Raw genomic sequence first — 23596 nt, forward strand, 5'->3', positions numbered from 1 at the left:
GTCCCCTACTCCTTCGCCATCTTCTCCCCCCCCCACCTATGCTCAATTTTTAAATGAGGGAAGAGACTCAGGGAAGTTAAGGTCTGCAAAACTCAAATTCGGAATCCTGTAAGAAAATGGCAAAGACTGGATTAGAGAAAAAGAAAGGGCCTTAGACTCTAGAGCAGGAAGCATATAATGAATATCCAATGGAAATATAATGAATAGAAACAGAATGCAGACCATGGTGTAATTAAGAATTTTTAATATACATTAAAAGATAAAAATAAACAGGTAAAATTAACTTTAGTAATATTTGTAATACAGATATTCAAAATACTATCATTTCAATTTACATTCAGTATAAAATTACTAGTGAGATATTTTATTTCCTTCTTTTGTATGAAGTCATTGAAATCTGGTGTGTAGTTTGCACTTTGTGCATCTCTGTTTAGACTAGCCACCTCTGAAGTATGAAGTAGCATCCTAGACTTAACAGTTGATATTTTTATATTTAAGGTTGCTGTGCACAGAGTAAAAGCCTTATACAGACTTCAGGAAGATCATCAAGGAGACAGTATTTGGGGGGGATGGGTGGAGGAGGAACAAGACAGGAGGCTCAGAGATTAGAAGGGGGCATTGAAGTTTACCAGGAAAGAAATTACATAAGTCATAAGTCATAATCTCTGAGTCTTTCCTATTTTGGAAAACCTGAGCAAAGTAGAATGGAGAAGTGAGAACAGAAAATAGATATAAAAGAAAAATATTACAGCCATATGTTTATGATAAAATTCAACAAGACTTGGTGACGGGTTGCATGTTGGTGATAAGGAAAAATATGTCTAGGATAATTTATAGTTAGTTGGGTGAGTATTTTTATCTAAGTCTCAAATAGATATTGGACAACAAAGAAAAGATTTGGAAGAAAAGGTTAATTAACTTTGATATATCTGTGGTCCTCCCCAAAGAAATGTCTGCTGGCCAATTTGTATAAGTTGCATGTGGCAAGACATTTTGTTTTCTGTTTCTAATAGCATTTGTTTTAATGCATCATGGAAAATCTGAGAGTTCTTTTTACTGTCTTGTGCCTGGAAGTAGTTTTGCTTCAGCTGTAAGCAAGTGATTTCTCTGCTGTGCTATTAGCCAGAGAAAATTCTGCCTAGTAATCCATTCAGTAGTGCTAGGTACAATTTATTTCACTTTGGGATAAAATAGCAAACAAAGGGGGCACAAATTCCTTCCCTCGTGGAGCTTATATGTTTGTTGGGGTTAGAGGTAGAGTGTAAACAGTAAATACATCTGGACAAGATGATGTAACTCTTTTCTCAATGCTGTTCTAAGCACAACTATAAAACTTGGAAATAAAACAAGAGTCCACCAAAGAAGAACTCTGGAAGGTAGTTAGAAAAAGTTGATCTTGTTTGGGACTCCAGGACTGTAGGAACAGCACAGTGGCAGAATCTTACATCCCCCACCCAACAGAACTGGGCCACCCAGACCTGACATTCCTCAACACACAGCCTAGCAAAAAGAAGCAGCCCAGGCAGGCTCACTGCACACTAACAGCCTGGTCTGGGAAGTCCTTTGTCTTTGCAGGCCCAAGACCCATTTTGCTACTGGGTGATTCCAGGTAGAACCTACAAAAGAGAGCCACAATAAGCAGCCCAACCTGGAAAGCCTCCTTGACTCCATAGATCCTAGATGCTCCTACCACATGAGAGACAGTCCGTGACCCAGCTTGGAGGAAACTGTGCACACCCTGTAAGCAGGACCAACAAGGATTAGTGGGGCCACCAAAGGTACCATATAAACCAAGCAGACAAAAACAGTACTGCAAAGGCACTCAATATAAGCCATCAATGAAACCACAGCTCACAAAAATAGGCCAAGATCTGAGTACTAAACCTAAAAAGGGTGACTTCCCACTAAAATAAAAGGTTTGTTAGGACTCAGTATATCCTGAACAAAAGTCCTGGGTGTAGCAAAATATCACTTGCTGTGCCAAGAACCAAGAAAATCATAATTTGAGTAAGAAAAGACAATCAGTTGCCACCAGCACCAAGATGAACCAGATGTTGGAATTTTCTCACAAGGATTTTAAGACATCCATCCATCCATCCATCCATCCATCCTTATATCCTAATCTACAGATTTAAGAAGTAAAAAACAGAATAAACCCAAAGAAATTCATGCCAACTCATACTAATTAAAATAATGAAAACTAAAGACAAAGAAAAAATATTGAAAGCAGCTAAAGAGATGCATGATGCATCACTTATAGGAAAACAGACATTCAAATGACAGTGGATTTCTCATGTGAAACCATCGAAGCCAGGAAGATGTGGCTCAACACTTTTCAAGTGCTGAAAGAAAGCAACCTTTATTTTTTAATTTTTCTATTTTTTTTATTTTTTATTATGTTATGTTAATCACCATATATTACATCATTAGTTTTTGATGTAGTGTTCCATGATTCATTGTTTGCGTATAACACCCAGTGCTCCATGCAGAACATGCCCTCTTTAATACCCATCACCACGTTAACCCATTCTCCCACCCCCTCCCCTCTAGAACCCCCAGTTTGTTTTTCAGAGTCCATAGTCTCTAGTAGTTCATCTCCCCCTCCAATTTCCCCCCCTTCATTCTTTCCTTCCTGCTATCTTCTTCTTGTTGTTTTTTGTTTTTTTTTTTAACATATAATGTATTATTTGTTTCAGAGGTACAGGTCTGTCATTCAACAGTCCTACACAATTCACAGTGCTCACCATAGCACATAACCTCCCCAATGTCTATCACCCAGCCACCCCATCCCTCCCACCCCCCACCACTCCAGCAACCCTCAGTTTGTTTCCTGAGATTAAGAATTCCTCATATCAGTGAGGTCATATGATACATGTCTTTCTCTGATTGACTTATTTCGCTCAGCATAATACCCTCCAGCTCCATTCACATCATTGCAAAAGGCAAGATTTCATTCCTTTTGATGACTGCATAATATTCCATTGTATATATACACCACACCTTCTTTATCCATTCACCTGTTGATGGACATCTTGGCTCTTTTCACAGTTTGACTATTGTGGACATTGCTGCTATAAACATCGGGGTGCATGTACCCTTTCAGATCCCTACATTTGTATCTTTGGGGTAAATACCCAGTACTGCAATTGCTGGATCATATGGTAGCTCTATTTTTAACTTTTTGAGGAACCTCCATACTGTTTTCCAGACTGGCAGCACCAGCTTGCATTCCCACCAACAGTGTAGGAGGGTTCCCCTTTCTCCACATCCCCGCCAACATCTGTCGTTTCCTGGCTTGTTAATTTTAGGCATTCTGACTGGTGTGAGGTGGTATCTCATTGAGGTTTTGATTTGGATTTCCCTGATGCTGAGCGATGCTGAGCACTTTTTCATGTGTCTTTTGGCCATTTGGCTGTCTTCTTTGGAAAAATGTCTGTTCATGCCTTCTGCCCATTTCTTGATTGCATCATTTGTTCTTTGGGTGTTGAGTTTAAGAAGTTCTTTATAGATTTTGGATACTAGCCCTTTAACTGATATGTAATTTGCAAATATCTTCTCCCATTCTGTCAGTTGTCTTTTGGTTTTGTTGACTGTTTAGTTTGCTGTGCAAAAGCTTTTTATCTTGATGAAGTCCCAATAGTTCATTTTTGCCCTTGCTTCCCTTGCCTTTGGTGATGTTTCTAGGAAGAAGTTGCTGTGGCTGAGGTTGAAGAGGTTGCTGCCTGTGTTCTCCTTTAGGATTTTGATGGACTCCTGTCTCACATTGAGGTCTTTCAACCATTTGGAGTCTATTTTTGTGTGTGGTGTAAGGAAATGGTCCAGTGTCATTCTTCTGCATGTGGCTGTCCAATTTTTCCAGTTGTTGAAGAGACTTTTTTCCATTGGACATTCTTTCCTGCTTTGTCAAAGATTAGTTGACCATAGAGTTGAGGGTCCATTTCTGGGCTCTCTATTCTGTTCCATTGATCTATGTGTCTGTTTTTGTGCCAGTACCATACTGTCTTGATGATGACAGCTTTGTAATAGAGCTTGAAATCCAGAATTGTGATGCCACCAGCTTTGCTTTTCTTTTTCAACTTTCCTCTGGCTATTTGGGGTCTTTTCTGGTTCCATACAAATTTTAGGATTATTTGTTCCATTTCTTTGAAAAAAGTGGATGGTATTTTGATGGGAATTGCATTGAATGTGTAGATTACTCTAGGTAGCATTGACATCTTCACAATATTTGTTCTTCCAATCCATGAGCATGGAATGTTTTTCCATTTCTTTGTGTCTTCCTCAATTTCTTTCATGAGTATATTATAGTTTTCTGAGTACAGATCCTTTGCCTCTTTGGTTAGATTTATTCCTAGGTATCTTATGGTTTGGGTGCAATTGTAAATGGGATCGACTCCTTAATTTCTCTTTCTTCTGTCTTGTTGTTGGTGTATAGGAATGCCACTGATTTCTGTGCATTGATTTTATATACCTGCCACTTGACTGTATTCCTGTATGAGTTCTAGCAGTTTTGGGGTGGAGTCTTTTGGGTTTTCCACATAAAGTATCATATCATCTGCAAAGAGTGAGAGTTTGACTTCTTCTTTGCCAATTTGGGTGCCTTTGATTTCTTTTTGTTGTCTGATTGCTGTGCCTAGGACTTCTAATACTATGCTGAATAGCAGTGGTGATAGTGGACATCCCTGCCATGTTCCTGACCTTAGGGAGAAAGCTTTCAGTTTTTCCCCATTGAGAATGATATTCACTGTGGGTGTTTCATAGATGGCTTTTATGATATTGAGGTATGTACCCTCTAACCCTATACTCTGAAGAGTTTTGATCAAGAAAGGATGTTATACTTTGTCAAATGCTTTTTCTGCATCTATTGAGAGGATCATATGGTTCTTGTTCTTTCTTTTGTTAATGTATCACATTGATTGATTTGCAGATGTTGAACCAACCTTGCAACCCAGGGATAAATCCCACTTGGTCGTGGTGAATAATCCTTTTAATGGACTGTTGGATCCTATTGGCTAGTATTTTGGTGAGAATTTTTGCATCCATGTTCATCAAGGATATTGGTCTGTAATTTTCCTTTTTGATGGGGCCTTTGTCTGGTTTTGGGATCAAGGTAACGGTGGCCTCATAAAACGAGTTTGGAAGTTTTCCTTCCATTTCTATTTTTTGGAACAGTTTCAGAAGAATAGGTATTAATTCTTCTTGAAATGTTTGGTAGAATTCCCCTGGGAAGCCATCTGGCCCTGGGCTTTTGTTTTTTGGGAGATTTTTGATGACTGCTTCAATTTCCTTAGTGGTTATAGGTCAGAAAACAACCTCTAAAAGTGAATTCTATGTCAAGCAAAACCATCTTTAAGAAAGAAAAGGAAATAAAGACATTCTTAGAGGTAAACTAAAATAATTTGTTACTAAAACACCTGCCCTCGAAGATAAACTAAAGAAACTCTTCAATAGAAAGGGAATTATAAAAGAAGGGATCTTGGAGTACTGGAAAGGAAGAAGGACCAGAAGAAAGAGCAGAAATATGGATAAATATGGTAGATTATCCTGTTCTTCATGAAATTTAATGAATTTAAATTTAATGACATTAAATTTAATGACTGAAACAAAAGTTATAGCACAATGTGATACTCAAAACAATATTTAAAAGTGAAAAAAATAAAGGGTACTAAATGGATGTGAGTTTTCCTCATTTGAAGAGGTAAAATGATGATACCAGTAAACTGTAATAAGTCACGTATATATATGGCAATACCCAAAGCACCACTATGGAAACTATGCAAAGAGATACACTGAAAAACCTTGTAATTAAATCAGGTAAAATCCTGAAAAAATATATTCAGTAATCCACACGAATATAAGAAAAAAGAAACAGGAATGAGAAACAGAATAAACATATAAAAAATAAATTGCACAGTGGCAGACTTAAGTCCTAACATGGCAATAATTATTTTAAATGTAGCTTAATTCAACAATCAAAAGACAGAAATTGCCACAATGTATAATGAAACATGTGTAATGAAACATAACTCAACTACTAATCCAATGACACACACAGGTTGAAAATAAAAGGATGGAAAAAGATATACCATGCAAACATTAGTTTTAAAAACTCAGGAGTGACTCTATTAATACCAGATAAAATAGACTTCAGAGTAAAGACACTATCAAAGAAAGTGGGATATTACTCACAATTATAAAATGATCATTCCATTAGGAAGGCATAGTAATCCTAGATGTATATGCACCAAACAACAAAATACATGTGACAACAGAATATAACAAAAACAAAAACACAAATTATGGGAAGCAAAAAACTAATAGCACTGAAAAGAGAAACAGAGAAATCTACAATTATAGTGTGGACTTCAACTCTCCCTTCTCACCAACTGATAGAACTATTAGACCACCAGTTACAAAGAATAGGGAAGACCTAAACAACACAATCATTCAACAGGACCTAACTGAAATCTAAGGAACACTTCACCCAACCACAGTAAAATACATGTTTTATTCAAGTGTCCATCAACATTAAACAAGATAGACCACATCCTGAAACATAATACAACCACAACAAAAGTAAGATAATTAAGTAATAAAGACTGTGTTTCTGACCATACTGGCTGGCATCAAAGTAGACATCAACAACAGAAAGATAATAGGAAAATCTTTATACACATGGAAATTAAACAACATACCTGTAAATAATGCATGGATCAAAGAGGAAGTCTCAGAGGACATACAAATGAATGAAAATGAAAATACAACATATTGAAATATGTGGAATGCAGCTAAAATAGTGCTGAGAAGACATCTAAGCCTAGGAGTTTACATTAGAAACAGGAAAATGTCTCCAATCAACAATCCAAATCCCTCTATCAAGAATTTTTTTTTTTTTTAGAGGAAGAAATAAACTCAAAGAAGCAAAAGAAGGAAAGAGCAAAGGTAAATGTAGAATCCAAGGATATGCAAAATAGGATTACCAAAAAAAAAAAAGAAAGAAAGAAAGAAAGAAAAAAAGCTGCTTCTTCCAAAAATCAATAAAATCAGTAAGCCTCTAGCGACTGACAAAACATAAAAAGAGAAAAGATACACATCACCAATTTTAGGAAGTAATAGGGTATACAACCACAGATTTTATAGCCATTAAAAAGACAATAAGGGAATACTACAAACAAATTTACGCTCATAAATCTGACAAATAAGAAGAAATGGACCAGCTCCTCAAAATCTACAAGCTACCAAAACTCAATTAAGATGTAATAGAATTTGAATAGTCTTGCTACCTTTAAAGAAATTGAATTTGTAATTTAAAATCTCCTGAAAAAGAAATCAGGAGAGGCCCACTTGATTTCATTTCAAAATTAGATTAAACACTTTTACAGATGATAGAAGAGAAAATTTACAACTCATTATTTCAAGACATTATTACCATGAGCAAAACCAGAAAGACGTGAGAGAGACAGAAAGACAGAAGCAGAGAAAACTAGAGATCAATATTTATTAACTTTGATGAAAAAATTCTCAACAAAATATTAGCAGTAAAATCCAACTGTGTATACCCAGTGGGAATTATTCCAGTTCTAAAAGACAAGCTCGACATTCAAAAATCAATCAATGCCATCCATCATATCAACATATTAAAAAAGAGAAATCATGGGCACCTGGGTGGCTCAGTTGGTTAAGTGACTGCCTTCGGCTCAGGTCATGATCCCAGGGTCCTGGGATCGAGTCCCACATCGGGCTCCTGGCTCAGCAGGAAGCCTGCTTCTCCCTCTCCCTGCTCTCGCTGTCTCTGTCTCTGTCAAATAAATAAATAAATAAAATCTTAAAAAAAAAAAGAGAAATCATGTAATCACATCAATTGACACAATAGTATTTGACAAAATCTAACACCGATTCATTATAAAAATTTTTAACAAGTTGAGAATGGGGGACTATTACCTCAACTTGGTAAAAAGTGAATTAAAAAAAAATATATATATATATATGTATATATATATATATATAGTTCACATCATACTCATTGCTGAAAGACTGAATGTTTTCCCCTAAGATCAAGAACTCAGCAAGGATGTGTTTCCTCTCACCACTCTTAATATACTGCTGGAAGTTCTAGCCAGTGCAATAAGGTAAGAAAGGAAATAAAAGTCCTACATACCAGAAAGAAAGAAATATAACTGTCCCTATTTGCAGAAATGACGTGATATTATCTAAGTAGAAAATTCCAGGAATCTAACCAGAAAAGGCAAAGCAAACTCCTAGAACTAAGACAGAATTCCATTAAGTTCTCAGGGTATGGTTTAACCTATAAAAACCAATTTGCATTTCTATATACTAGCAATGAACACATGGACACTGACATTAAAAATACAATTCCATTTTCAGTCTCTCAAAAAATGAAATACATAGGTGTAAATCAAATAAATCATGAAGAGGACTTGTATGCTGAAACTACAAAATTCTGATGAAAGAAATCAAAGCACTTAAGTAAATGGAGAGACATACCATGTTTATAAATCAGAGGACTCAACAAAGCAAAGATATCAATTCTCTCCCTATTGATTTATAGGTTTAATGTAATTTCTATCAAAGGCCTCAAATTTTTTTTTTTTTTTTTTTTTGGATATGGACAAGCTTACCTAAAAATTTATATTGAAATGCACAGGCCCTCTAGACTAACTCAAGTAATAATCACTATACCTGATACCACTGAGATTTCAGAGTTTGTTTGTTAATACAACATACTTAACCTGACTAATGAAAGGTGTTTTTTTTTTTTTTTAAGATTTTATTTATTTATCTGAGAGAGAGAATGGGAGACAGAGAGTATGAGAGGGGAAGGGTCAGAGGGAGAAGCAGACCCCCCGCTGAGCCAGGGAGTCCAATGTGGGACTCCATCCCGGGCTCTAGAATCATGACCTGAGCCAAAGGCAGTTGCTTAACCAACTGAGCCACCCAGGCGCCGCAACTAATGGAAGGTTTTGAGCAAGGAGTAAACATACTTGATTTACATGTCAATAAGATATCTCCAAGCTGTTCTGAGAATAGGCTGAAGAGAGAAAGTAGGAGAACTAGTTCAACAACCTAGACAAGGTAACTTTGTAGCACAATGGTAATACTGGAGGTGGTGGTTTTAGGAATATATTTTGAAGTTAGATTCAAGAGCGTGAGTTCAGCTTTGTAGATATTAAATTTGAAATGCTTATGGGACATTCAGGTACAGGGGAGTGGTCTCTAGGTTAGGAATCATGGGGTGTGGGGAGGATGGAAGTTAAGCTTTTCAGGTCTCCAGTTGCACACTGCTGTCAGAGGGATGGCATGGTTGTAAAGGTGGTTATTGTTTCCCTAAGTGCCTTTCACCTAAGACAATACAATTCAGATGAGAGCCATGGTATGTGAAATTCACATTCCTCAGGTTTCAGCTGGAGGCTACACCAAAGCTTTCTCCTTGATGCCACATTTTGGTCTCCCAGAGTTAGAACTTCAGCTATTGAAAACTAAGTGTAAACTAAGAAGCTGGCACACATCACCAAGACGTGCTGTGTCTCAGAAACAGAATAGTCTCATGAGAACGTATTCCTTCTGTGAGCATGACCTAGACTTTGCTCTGTAATGCAAGAAAAACCTCTGCTTTCTGTGGCAATTAGCATTTTACACTTTCCTGAGTTGCAAGAAACACCAGACATCAGTGGGTTTCCCTTTGCCATGCAGCAGAGGAAATGAGTTCAGATCCAATTAAATTATTTTGTGTGGAAGGTGGGGTGAAGAAAGTATTTCTAATGCCCCCTGCTGAGGCTATATGGAGATAGAATTCAGAAGAGAGGACAAGCTGCAAATGTATACATTGTTGTCTGTGAGCCTCTTTTGGGGAAAAAATTTATTTTCCTCTCCTCACAACTTCTATATGAACCCACCTCTTTTACCACCAGGAAAAGGAGTCTGTCATCAGAGCAGGTCATAGGAGGAATCAGTGACATTTCTGATTATTAAAAAGTTCACATGGTTGAGTGTGGTTGTCTCTTCTTTCAGACTATATACCTACCGAGCAATTGTCCTGCCATCTACTCATCTCCCATTCTCTCTCTGGTGCTTCCCTACTTTATTATTATTATTATTATTATTATTATTATTATTATTATTATTATTATTATTATTATTATTTTATGTTAATCACCATACATTACATCATTAGTTTTTGATGTAGTGTTCCATGATTCATTGTTTGAGTATAACACCCAGTGCTCCATTCAGTACGTGCCCTCTTTAATACCCATCACCAGGCTAACCCATCCCCCCACCCCTCTCCCCTCTAGAACCCTCAGTTTGTTTCTCAGAGTCCATAGTCTCTCATGGTTCATCTCTCCCTCCGATTTCCCCCTCTTCATTTTTCCCTTCCTACTACCCTTTTTTTTTTTTTTTTTTTTAACATATAATGTATTATTTGTTTCAGAGGTACAGGTCTGTGATTCAACAGTCCTACACAATTCACAGTGCTCACCATAGCACATACCCTCCCCAATGTCTATCACACAGCCACCCCATCCCTCCCACCCCCCACCACTCCAGCAACCCTCAGTTTGTTTCCTGAGATTAAGAATTCCTCATATCAGTGAGATTATATGATACATGTCTTTCTCTGATTGACTTATTTCACTCAGCATAATACCCTCCAGTTCCATCCACATTGTTGCAATTGGCAAGATTTCATTCCTTTTGATCTCTGTGCCTAGAATAAGATTATAATAAGGCAGGAGGGGTGCAGTTATTTAGCTTTATTTTTCTTTAATGTTTCTCATAAACACATGTGGGCATCTCACCCTTTCAACACAGGGCAGCAATAGGTGGCAAGATTTTGAGTCTGGGCTTTGGACTGAAAGAGTTCTGGTTGGACCTAGGGTTTGTGTCTCACACTTCAATCCAGTTTGACAGTTCTATGTATTGGAGTTTGGAAGATACACTTAGTAGTAGATATGTAGTAGAGATTGGATTTCCTATTTCCTGTTGCCTTTGTTCACATTTCCACTTGGGAACTTTTGGAGGTGGGAGGGTGCCATGTTTGGAGGTAGGTTTGAAATATTACTCACTCCCTCTGATTTAATGTGGTAGAGATCTGACCATAGGAAATCTTAATCCTTCCCTAACAGAGATGTCAGCAGTGTCTGGAGAAAGAGGGTGGTGGGTTTTGGGAACCAGACTCAACCCACTAGCTGTTGGGGAAGTTATTTCCTCTCTCTATACCTCAGTTTGCTTATCTGTAACATGGAAATCACAATAGCTCCCATGTTTATAAAGCTGTATGGATTAAATGTATTAAATGCAAACCATTTAGAATTGTTTCTAGCATGGCTATGTGAGTGTTTGCGATCATTATTTTCTGCATGTAGGATTAAAATCATGGGTATGATGAGATAAATCAGGGAAAATAAAACTGTCTATATAACCTTTACTATCCTTTCTAACTCTGAAAATGTTTGAAACCTGGATTCATTTTTTAGGACTGAGATATATTTATCTACCTGCATTTTACATATGTCACTTCTTATACGGGAGGTGTCAAAGGGGTTCCTGATGGTTTCAAACTCCTCCTGACCACAAGATGGCATTAGAAATCAGGGCCAGTCCATGGGGCTGAGAAACTTGCCTCAGATGGAGAAAGTATCTAGAACTCAAAAACTAAAAAACAAAAAATGAAATGACAACAACACAACTCCCTGTTCAGGAAGCATAACTGCTCAGGTAATGGCAAAAGCAGTCATGAGACTGTATGCATCAGCCATTATTAAAAAAAAAAAAAAATGATGCTGGTGGGGAGCAGGGAGCTAAGCATTGTCTAAAATTAAGGAGTCTAAATAACGACAAAAAGAGAAAAGGGAAGAACCACTAGATCATCTATATCATCTATATTCTTTTTTTTTTTTTTTTTTTTTTTTTTTTCCTTTTTTACAAACGCTTGTGTCGAGGGCTGACTTTCAATAGATCGCAGCGAGGGAGCTGCTCTGCTACCTACGAAACCCCGAACTAGATCATCTAAATATCATTCCAGTGACCTAAGGAAAAAGCAGGCCAACCAACTGAATAAGTGAGAGAATGAGAGGTGACTGCTGAGTTTTTAATTTTGGGTGGAGATTCCTGACACTGAACACATCTCAGGCAATGTCTGATGTCAGGACATTGTGTGCACCTAGCTGCAACCTGACAGGTTGAGAAGGAGTTCCATATTCATAAGTGGCAGAATAAAGACATTCAGTCCCACTCTGGCCCTGAAAATTGTTGACTCATTCATCAGTGGCAGTCAACCAGACAGCAGTAATATGAACATTAGGGATCACCTCTTCAAAGACTGAAATTTGAAGTAAGCCCTCACTAAACCTTGCCTCAATAGTGTCTCATTTCTTAATTGAGTAGCATCTTTCAGGATACTCATCCCATTGAATTACTCATTCTGACTCTGACAGCATAAAAGTAGAAAGAAACTTTATTTCCTTTCTTCTGATGTTTTTGGATTAAATTTGCTTTTCTGTTTCTAGTTTCATAAGGTGGACACTAAGTTCATTGAAGTCTCTCTCTTTTTTTTTTAACATAGGTGTTTAATGCTATCAATTTCCCCCCCACAAAAAATACTTTAACTGCATCACACACACAAGATTTGATATGCTGTGTTTTCATTTTTGTTTAATTCAAAATACATTCTAATTTCACTTTTGGTTTCTTCTTTGACACATAGTTTATTTTGAAATGTGTTGGGTTTTTAGTGTTTGAGGATTTTTCAGCTATCTTTCTGTTAGTGATTTCAAATTTAATTCCATTGTAGTCAGAAAATGTACTCTGTATGATATGAATGCTTTTAAATTTTGCTGAACTTATTTTTTGGTCTATCTTGGTAAGTGTTCTAAATGTAAATGTTGTCTGTGCACTTGAAAAAAATATGCAGTGTGCTGTTGTTTGTCTACTTGTTCTACAAATTATTGGGAAAGGAGTGTTGAAATTCACAATTGCAATTATGGATTTGTCTATTTCTTCTGCAGTTCTATCAGATTTTGCTTGAATGTACTTGGAAGTTTTGTCATTCAGTATATAAAAACCTTTAAGATTTTTGTGTTCTCTTCAAAAATGGACCACTTTATCATTATAAAATGACCCTTTTGTCTCTGATGGTATTCTTTGCACTGAAATCTACTTTGTCTAATATTAAGATACCTGTTCATGATATTAACCTGATCTATTATTTTCCATCTTTTCACTTTTAACTTCTTTGTGTTTTCTATTTAAAGTGAATTTCTTGTAGATAACATATAGCTGGGTCTTGTTTTTTCAAACAATTTAAAAATCTCTCTGATGATTGGGATGTTTACATCATTTACATTTAATGTGATCATTGATGGGGTCAGGTTTAATTGTACCATGTTGCTATGTGTGTTCTCTTTGTTCTATCTCTTCTTTGTTCCTGTTTCTGCCTTTTCTACCTTCCTTCAGATTGAGTTAGTTTTTTGTTTATTTGCTTGTGAATTAAGTTATTTGTTTGTTTGGACTTTCTTTTTTTTGGTGATTCCATCCCATCTTCTTTGTTGGCTTTCTAGCTGTAACTTTTAAACAGTACTTGCTTTAGGATTTATAATGCATATATCTTAAATTTATCATGGTCCAACTTCATGTAATATTGTACCACTTCAGATAGAGTATAAGAATCTTATACTTCCAATGCCCTTGCCCAGATTTTGCTATCATGTATTACATTACATATTTCCATAATACATTATTATTTTTACTTTAAACAGTTGATTATCTTTTAAAGAGTTTAAAAATAAGACAAAAATTTCTTTAAATTTACCAGTTTGGCTGCTCTTCATGCCTTTGTATAGATCAGATTTCTGTCTGGTATCCTTTTTCTTCTGTCTAAAGGATTCCCTTTGATTTATTTTGTGGTATGGGTCTGCAGGTGATGAACTGTCTCAGCTTTTGTATATCAGAAATAGCAACTGCCCCTCTATTTCTGTTGAGTAGTTACTTCCTCAATTTCTGATAGCTTCTTCACATACTTGTGCTTTACTAGCTGGAAACTCAAGCGGTACCTGCTTTGGATCCTTGGCACTCTCTCTTTCTCTGCATTCTCTCATCTCTCTTCCTCTCTTCTGGGAATCATGGCTGCTGTGGCCTTCTCAGACTCCCAATTCCAACTTTTCAACTCAGAGACTGTTGCAGATGACCTGAGCTTCCCATCTTGTGTTGAAGCCTAGAAACTTTCTCCAGGCAGTAAACTGGGTGATCATGGTAAACTCACTTGTTTTTGTTTTTAGGGAACAATATACCTTTACTGCACAATGTCAATATCTGAAAACTATTGTTCCATATACTTTGTCTTGTTTCATTGTTTTTTATAGGCAATTAAATCCAATCCCTTTACTCCATCTTGATCAGAAACAGAAGCAAATGATTCATTTAATGTATAAAATAATACATGTATTATAATAAGACATCTAACATGGATATTTGGCTATTGGATTATAATAGACCAAATGTGCAGAAATGGCAACCAGTTAGTTCCATCCTATACCGAGATCTCATTTCTAGGTATCCAAAGTTCTTTCTGGGTCATTTTTCTCTCTAAATTATCCTACCTCCCTCTTACTCTTGTTCTCTCACTTTCTCTCTCTTAGAATTGAAACAAATTGGGACACCTGGGTGGCTCAGTTGGTTAAACATCTGTCTTCAGCTCAGGTCATGATCCCAGGGTCCTGGATCGAGTCCTGCATTGGGCTCCTTTCTCAGCAGATGGTCTGGTCCGTGGCACATAAGTTATAAGGCCACTCAACACACAAAAAAGAGAAATCCCACAAGTATAATCACCATCACAACCCATTGTTGCTTTTTTTATTTCCAAAGATTTTATTTATTTATTTATTTATTTATTTATTTATTTATTTGCTAGAGAGAGAGAGAGTATAAGCAGGGGGAGAGGCAGGCAGAGGGAGAAGCAGGTTCCCTGCTGAGCAAGGAGCCCGATGTGGGACTTGATCCCAGGACCCTAGAATCATGACCTGAGCCAAAGGCAGCCGCTTAACCAACTGACCCACCCGGGTGTCCCCCAATGTTGCTTCTTACAAACAGCCATCTTATACAAAATTATTAGACCACAATTTATTTGGGGTGGTCTATCTATGGAGAAGATATAATTATAGGGGCACAACCCATACTGTTCAAGTCACCACGTGCTGGATGGCTGAGGAATGAGGTTTTAACAGTTGCTCCACTTCTGTCACTGGTTTCTCATTACCTCCACACCCCAGACAAAGCTAGAGCTATTCATCTTGATTGTTAGAAACTGCCCCTCTATTCCTGTTGAGTAGTTATTTCCTCAATTTCTGATAGCTTCCTCACATACTTGTGCTTTACTCAGCTGGAGACTCAAGAGGTACCTGCTTTGGATCTTTGGCACTCTCTCTTTCATTGCATTCTCTCTGCAAGTTCTTTCTTGGCACTTCCCAGTGACACATTGAAAATACACCCCCTTAGTCACTGATTCCTGTCAATGCCAGCCTAGGATTTATCCCACACAGCTCCTTCATTATCAACTCCTCTTTGCCTAAGCAACCAGCCAATAGAGCCCCCTGTCTTAGCAGCTCTTAGTTATAGAGATTTATGTCAGTTTCATGCAAAAACAAATGGGTCAGCATCCCTCATCTTTTCAGAGGGTTTATTTTCGATGCTGGAGTTTCTGCAAAAGGCTGACTCTATCTCCAAAAACCATGTTTTCGGGTTTCCAGGATCTTTCTCAGAGTTACCATGTCTCAGATAAGTTTTCCCCTGGTGCTCTGTCTTATTCAGACCCATATCAGCAAAGACTATTGGTATGACTACAATTCAATCACACTTTATTTCATCACAAACATAGTATGAGCCCTCAAACCATGCTGTAATTATAAGGAATGAAAACATCTTGTTTGCTTCCAATATGCAGCACTTATTTCTGCTGTTTCCTGGCATTGTATCTCCTTGCTTGTGTATACTTTCTCACTGATTCTGAGGTGATTGCTGCTTACTCAACAGGAAAGAGGAGAAATATTGATATTTAAACAATAATAGACTGCCAGGCTGAAAATTATAATTGTAGGCTTTTCTTGGGGAGCATTTAAATAGAGAGTGTACTTGTTAGCTGAAAGGATTCTTTGTGAAAATGGAGTATATTGAAAGGGAAGGGTTTAGATGTCTGTTGGCCATCATATATAATGACAGAAAAAAATGCCTCACACTTGCTTTTTCTGAGACACACATTCTAATATATTTATTTTATTGTAGAATTTGCCTGTTGTATAAGAATAGTAATCTTAAAAAATGCACATTGTGTATCTAAAGATCAAACTTTTTATGAAGAAAAATACATTAAGATTGTGTGGCATAGCCAAGACTAGACCAAGTTAACTTAACCTTCAGAGAATTGCCATCTCAGGATATTTCAGACAGAAATCTACTCAGTACTAAAAGTTTAGGTTTCTCTGTGGATTCCCAGGTTTGCTTGAAAGATTCCATTTATGAGAAACTTGCAAAGCCGTTTCTGTAGGGAATACTGCATTTCCTGAAGGATTTTTAAAAACGTTTTAAATAGAGATGGAAATTGAGACTATGTTGCCAGCAACTAAGGAGGCCCAGAGTTAGAGATTTGCAAGGAGAGAATTCTCATCTATGTGCATCTTGGGAGATTTCACAGTTTGACTTTCCTGAAAGAATGACTGCCTGAAGCAAATGGTTTCCTTCTTCTTGCTGGTCTTATTGCTTATGTTCTTCTTTATCTGTGGCCTTTTTAACCACATCTGTGTCAGTGGCCTAGAAATTTCTCCTTCCAGCTGTAGAGAAGGTTTAGAAAACTCCATTTACACAATAACCTTCCAGTAATTATTTCACGTGAAACAGGGCTCCACGTGGGGGCTGCGACATCAGCACTTCCTCTGAGGGGAGCTATGCTTGGGTCTGTATGTTGACGGAGGACCTGTGACTTGAGTGCTCTGAATTGGCGGTTCCCTTTCTACTTCTTGTTATCAGCAGGGATCTTTTTTTTTTTTTTTTTTTAAGATTTCATTTATTTATTTGACAGAGAGAGACACAGCGAGAGAGGGAACACGAGCAGGGGGAGTGGGAGAGGGAGAAGCAGGCTTCCCGCCGAGCAGGGAGCCCAATGCGGGGCTTGATCCCAGGACCCTGGGACCATGACCTGAGCCAAAGGCAGACGCTTAACCACTGAGCCAGCCAGGCACCCCAATAGCAGGGATCACTTATTAATGAAGGGCAAACTGTCCTCCAGAGAGTGGTTCATACACCTGAAATTAATAGAACACTGTATGTTAACAACACTGGAATTAAAATAAAATTAAAAAAAAAGAAAAAGAATTTCTGAGGATGTGATGTACAAAGTGGCCACAATTAACAATATTGCATTGTACATTTTAAAGTTAGTAAAAGAGTAGATCTTTAAAGTTCTCATCTGAAGAAAACAAATTTTGTAACTATTTGCGATAATTGACGTTAACTATAATTATTGTGGTAATCTTTTAGCAATATACACATATGTCAAATACACTGTACACCTGAAACTAATAAAATGTTTTAGGTCAATTTAAAAAAAATGAAGTGATTATTGCTATTTTTTTTTTAGATAACCTCTGTGACCAACATGGGGCTCAAACTCATGACTCAGAGATCAAGAATTGCACACTCTACCAACGGAGCCAGACACCACAATTATTGCTATTTTGGATTAATATTTACCATAAAAAATAAGAGGAGTTGAGGGATTCTGAAGAGAAAGTGTGGAGACCCCAGAATGTAGACTTGTTAATAGACATCTCTGTGAAATCAGATGACAGGATGGTCTATATTTGCTTGACCAATTAGCAATCTTAGACTAGACTGCTATATTGTCATTTGAAACCCAGTAAACCAACACCATTTAAATCCCTTTCTATTCCCTCATGTGTATGAAGAATTGCATTTTCTTACTAGGTAAGTTTCCAACATACAGGGTCCAGAATGTGGGAAGACTAAACAATGAAGGGACCCACATATAGTTATGTTAAAGTAGCCACAGGAGGAGGCAAGCAGCTACAGGAGTGTTTATGAAACTTTCAGATATCAGGGATTTTACTTCGAAGGAGAGAAAGATGTTTGTTACTCCCAACTCTCTCCTGAGAATTTATTAATACATTCACAGCTGCAGAATGTGGCAGTTATATTTGCCCCAGTTATGAGAGGCTTAAATGGTCCAGCAAAGGCTGGATATTTCCAGGAGCCACTGCAAAGTCCAATACTGCTTATGCGCCCCCTGGAACTGTGGTCACTATATAGTTATTACCTGATGCTTAAGGAATTCTCCTGAAAATGCCACACTTCCAGCTATGCAATGTAATACTGTGGGGAATGCAATTCTCATGTAAACACCTTCTCTGAAACATTGTGTTTTGATAGCATAAGAACTATCTCACACAATTCTGCTTCTTTGTACTTATGCACTTCCGTGTGGGTGTTATTCACTGGAGGAAAACAATCTTAGGTCCCAGGGCACTGAATGTCTCTAACTGACATTCTTTGCTCTTCCCTCTACATGTGGCATATGGGAAGGACATAACAAATGTTTATTGAAACAAGTCTGAATATTGGGGGGGAAATGTTCCTTTCCTTTGACAAGCTTTGCTTTTGAAGCTAAGAATTATCCTGGTTTAAAAATATCCCTCTGTAAGCAGCATTTGTTAGAAATTGCCCTTCACCTTGTCTGACCACAGACAAAGCTTCAAGGGAGCCTTCAGGGTAACAGAAGGTCTATGGTAAAAGTCAGTGGAGCCCACCCAGTCCATGGGGGAAATTAAGGGAATCATTGGGAATGATGGCTTCATCCTATGAAATGAGAATTACTTATCATTTTCTAGATTTAAAAAAAGTGTTGTAGTCCTTAATACTTTACACTGGGGTTTTGATATTGATTTCTGTTTTTATCATTAAAAATAGCAGAAGCAACAACAAAAACCTGTTAGCCAAGTGTAGCTAGGGAATGGTCTCTTCCCTGGAACCAGGTATATTCTCCTCATTATCTGTTTCTGTGGTTGTCTCCAAAAGTCCCACACTGTTGTCTTCCAGAATGCTCTTCAAACTGCATGCAGCCAATGCATTAATATATGAGCTGGCTTCCCCACCTACAGGACCTGGTGTTGTAGACATTTCCTGGCCCTTTCTGGATGCCTTCTTCTGGAGAGGCTAAGTCCTGAGCTCTAGTTTGGACTCATGTGGTTTTGATACATCAAGGATTTCAGTTTGCCAACAGCTTGTCTGCAGTGGTAGTCCTAGTCAAAAGGCCAGCACCCCTGAAAGAGACAAGTGCCCACAAAGTGAACACAAACCTCCCCCCAAAAGCTAATGAAGAGTTAACTCACCCTTCCCTTGTCAGAGGTCCATAACGTCTCTTGCCACAAATGTCTCTCTCCAAAGCTCTCCTGTGTCACAAAGGATCCCTGGGCCCAGTATAAAGAAAAAGAAATTTTCTAGAAAAGCCACATTCTTCTCCATCAGACTAAAAGGAAGTTCTTGGGCAAAGACCCAGGCACCTTCTGCATTTGAGTTCTATATAAAGGTGTATGAATGGCTGTGGGTCACTCCAAGGTACTGGGTAGTTGAGAAAGAGGAGATCTCCTGAGTGGCTTCACACTGAGTCACACAGTAAGCCATGCACTTGCTGGTATTTCTCCCCTTCACTCTGACTCTCTTTTGTTTCACTTCTCCTGCTTACATGTAAATTATTAGTAAATAACAGAATTTTAATTTAAAATTTTGAGTGTTCCTCATATCTTGAGGAACTTTGGCAAGGAGTAAAGTCCTGAAATGGTAACATTAAGGACAACACATAAAGTACTGGTTTCACAATAATGGTTACCATTTTATTGCTGAAGACCTTGAGACCCCAAACCCTCTATTTCCTGTGTGATGCTGCTAGAGATTCTGGCTCTGAATTAGTCCAGTATATACAGACACTGAAGAACCAAGCTCATGAGAATGTGCTCACAGGTAGATATAAACAGAGTAATCCAAACCAGATTGTGGAAGACAACAAGTAATGCCATGAGCACTAACTCTAACCCTGAACCAACAGGGTGGATTCCACAAAGTTCCCACAGAGCCTTGTGGTGGAGAGACTGCTACAGATGCAGAAACCATTTGTTTTATGTGATGGTGAAGAGCTAAGCCAAACGGGCTATCTGTATCCTTTGTCAGCCCACCCACACCTCCTCACCTGCAGCAGCTGTCTTGTGATTACCACCTTGGGGTCTTTCTTGCATTGCTGTTCTCTAACACTGTTCTGCTTGTCTTCTCAATTTGTAAATGTTTACGTTCTTTGAGGAAAGGAGTCAACACTGAACACTCCTTTATAACTCCTATTATATTTAATGCAGTGCCCTTTGAATGTTCATTACTGTTTCTTCAGTCTATGAAGAGAGAGTTGAAACATGCACACAATCAAACAGTCCACATCCATATGGAGGGCTCACTGTGTGACTCAACGTGAAGCTGTTGAAATGCAGAAGTCCCTGACTTCATGCTGTGCCATCTAATATCCACCTGTGGTCTTACCTTATTTTGAGAAAGGCATTTAAAATCATGTTTTCACTTTTGGAACAGCTTTGGAAAAAAAAAGCCAACTCTTTCCTTCTAACCTAATGGATTTGACTAAAATAACTTTACAAACAAAGGAATATATTCGATGCTTATACAGTGAATGAAAATGTTCTCTACTTGATTTATTCTTTATTCAATTTTCCCCTTTTATCCATGTTCAGAATCATTAATTCTGCTACAGAGGACAATGGTACAAGCCATTTGTCAAGACTGGAATGCTGGAAGTCTTGGAAACCTTTCCAAATTAATTAGCACTAGATTTTTGGTGATCTTTGCAGTCTTAAGTCAACTGCCATTGTTAGAGCTGCTACTGTCTAAACAGGCCCGAGGTCTTAAGAAAGGTATCTGTGTTCTTGGAGTAAATAGCATCTTCTCAACCTTCAAAATTATTAAGCAGTCTTGTTCTCTCCCCACTTCCTGGAAAAGCCCTCTAAGCAGCAAATGCCTTTTTTTTTGGCTCCTAACAACATTAATCAATCTTCTGGACATATGAGTAACCAGTGTCAGACACCTCCATCTGAATATATAGATACCATTACCATCCTTAACTTTTTCACTGGTGTGCCCTTGAAGAAATACGGGAAGGAGTGGTTTTGACAATGCATGGATGTGAAAAGTGCATGTCATACTTACATATTTTTTACAAGGTACCATGAAAAGAAACTTCCTGCAGTGAATATTCATACATTTTGTCTTTGCTACTGTAATGATTTAAACCTTTAGCAAAAGAGAGAGAAGGGTTAGGAACGGATACAGAAGACCAAACAGTGAGGAACACTGTGATCAAGCTCAGAACTCCAGCTGGCTAAAGCCTCTGCCTCTCTAGGTCTACAAGCCAACAAACACAGAGGCACTAGCCTGGGCCAGAGCCTGCCCTCTGTTCAGGGGCTACAACGTCACTAGAATAACCCCTGCCTTCAAAAGAAGAGTTGGATGCCGTTGTCCTTGGTAACTCTTTGGCTAGGGGTTTCAAATGAAAATGAACATATAGTTCTACATTTTCTGTGATCCTTAATTTGTATAAAATTTTTCATGAAGAGACTGGCTAATACTTAAATAGAAGAGTTTTACTGGCAAATGGACTAAAAAATAGTGTGGATTGGATATAGTTGAAGAGGTTGAAGATATTCGAACAAAGAGGATATTAGGAGGCTGCTTTCATGTATTTCAAAGGCCACATGGAAAAATAATACATCAATAGATAAATAAGCAGAAGTTTTCAACATTTAAAAGTTTACAAACTGTATTCATATATATTAACTCATTTAGTCATCTGAAACAGCCTGTGAGGTTCAAATGGTTATCACCTCATTTTACAGAAGAAAAAACTGAAATGTAGTCACTTAGCCAGTTACCCAGGCAACAGCTGCTGAAAATAAACTGAAATATAGAGTCTAACACACAAAAAAGAAAACCCTTTTAACTGAAGATCAACAACTGTCCACTGCACCACATTGAGAAAAGAAATTGTATTAATTTTGTATTATGCCAGAAGACATGACGATTTGGGAAGGATGGAGAACAAGAGATTTCCAACAGAAAGAATAATCCAACAATGGGAAGGATTGCCTGTGCAGAAATGAGCCCCCTCCACCAAAAGCCACACCCCCCCCCTGTAAATAATCACAAAATATGGGGGACAGATTGGAAGGTGTGTGGTTTAGTTATTGCTTTTGTATCAATCACCACAAACCTAGTGGCTTAAAACAACACAAATTTATTATCTTATAGGTCTGGAGGTTAAAAGTCTAAAATGGGTTTTCAATGGGCTAAAGTCATGATGTTGGCAGGGCTGCATTTCTTCTGGAGACTCTAGGAGAGAAGTTGTTCCCTTGCCCTTCCCAGCTTCCAAAGGCTGACCATATTTCATGCCTCTTGACTCCCCCTCCATCTTCAAAAACAAGGTGTCTCTAACTCTGCTGTCACCATATACATGTCTTTGACCAGCCAGGCAAGGTCCTCTGCTTTTTAGGACCCTTGTAATTACTTTGGGCCATCCTGGATAATCAGGATAATATCTTCATCTCAAGGCCCTTAATTTAATCAGATCAGCTAAATCGTTTTTGTCATGTAAGCTAAAATTTACAGGTTTCAGGCATTGGATCCAATATGGACATCTTCGGATGGGTATTATTCTGCTCCCCACAGAAAGGATTTTTAAACCTTGTTTTAAGTAAAGGTAAATTCTTTTTACTCTCTGAGATTCTTTTTTTTTTTTTTTTAAGTTTTTATTTATTTATTTGACACACAGAGAGAGAGCACAAGCAGGGGGAGTGGCAGGCAGAAGGAGAAGGAGAAGCAGGCTCCCCGCTGAGCAGGGAGCCCAATGTGGGGCTCGATCCCAGGACCCTGAGATCATGACCTGAGCCAAGGGCAGATGCTTAATGGCTGAGCCACCCAGGTGCCCCTACTCTCCGAGATTCTTGAGGAAATCTCTGACTTATGCTTCTTGTCCATTCAAATAATTCTTTTAATGGAGTTGATCCTGTTCCTGCGTAAATTTTATTATACTAAGTATATTATTCAGCTCAGGCTGCCATAACAAAATACCACAGAATGGTTGCCTTAAAAAATAGAAATTTATTTTCTAACAGTTTTAGAACCTAGATGTCCAAGATCAAGGTGCAAACAGGTCTGGCTTCTCCTTATCTTGCAAATGTCTTCTTGCTGTGCCACAGGGTCTTTCCTTTGTGTGCACATCCCTGCTGTCTTTGTCCAAATTTCTTCATTTTATAAGACACCAGTCATACTGGTTCACAGTCCACCTTAGTGGCCTCATTGTAACTCCATAATCTCTTTAAAGGCCTTATCTCCAAATACAGTCACATTTTGAGGAATTAGGGGTTAGAATTTCAATGTATGAATTCTGGTGAACATAGTTCAGTCCATCACACTAAGGTTTTAAGGTATAAAACACACAGGGCTTGCTCCTCCTTTCTCCTCCAACATC

Source organism: Mirounga leonina, unplaced genomic scaffold (genome assembly GCF_011800145.1).
Source record: "Mirounga leonina isolate KUSES-001 unplaced genomic scaffold, KU_Mleo_1.0 Mir_178, whole genome shotgun sequence".
In the NCBI taxonomy this organism is placed as follows: Eukaryota; Metazoa; Chordata; class Mammalia; order Carnivora; family Phocidae; genus Mirounga; species Mirounga leonina.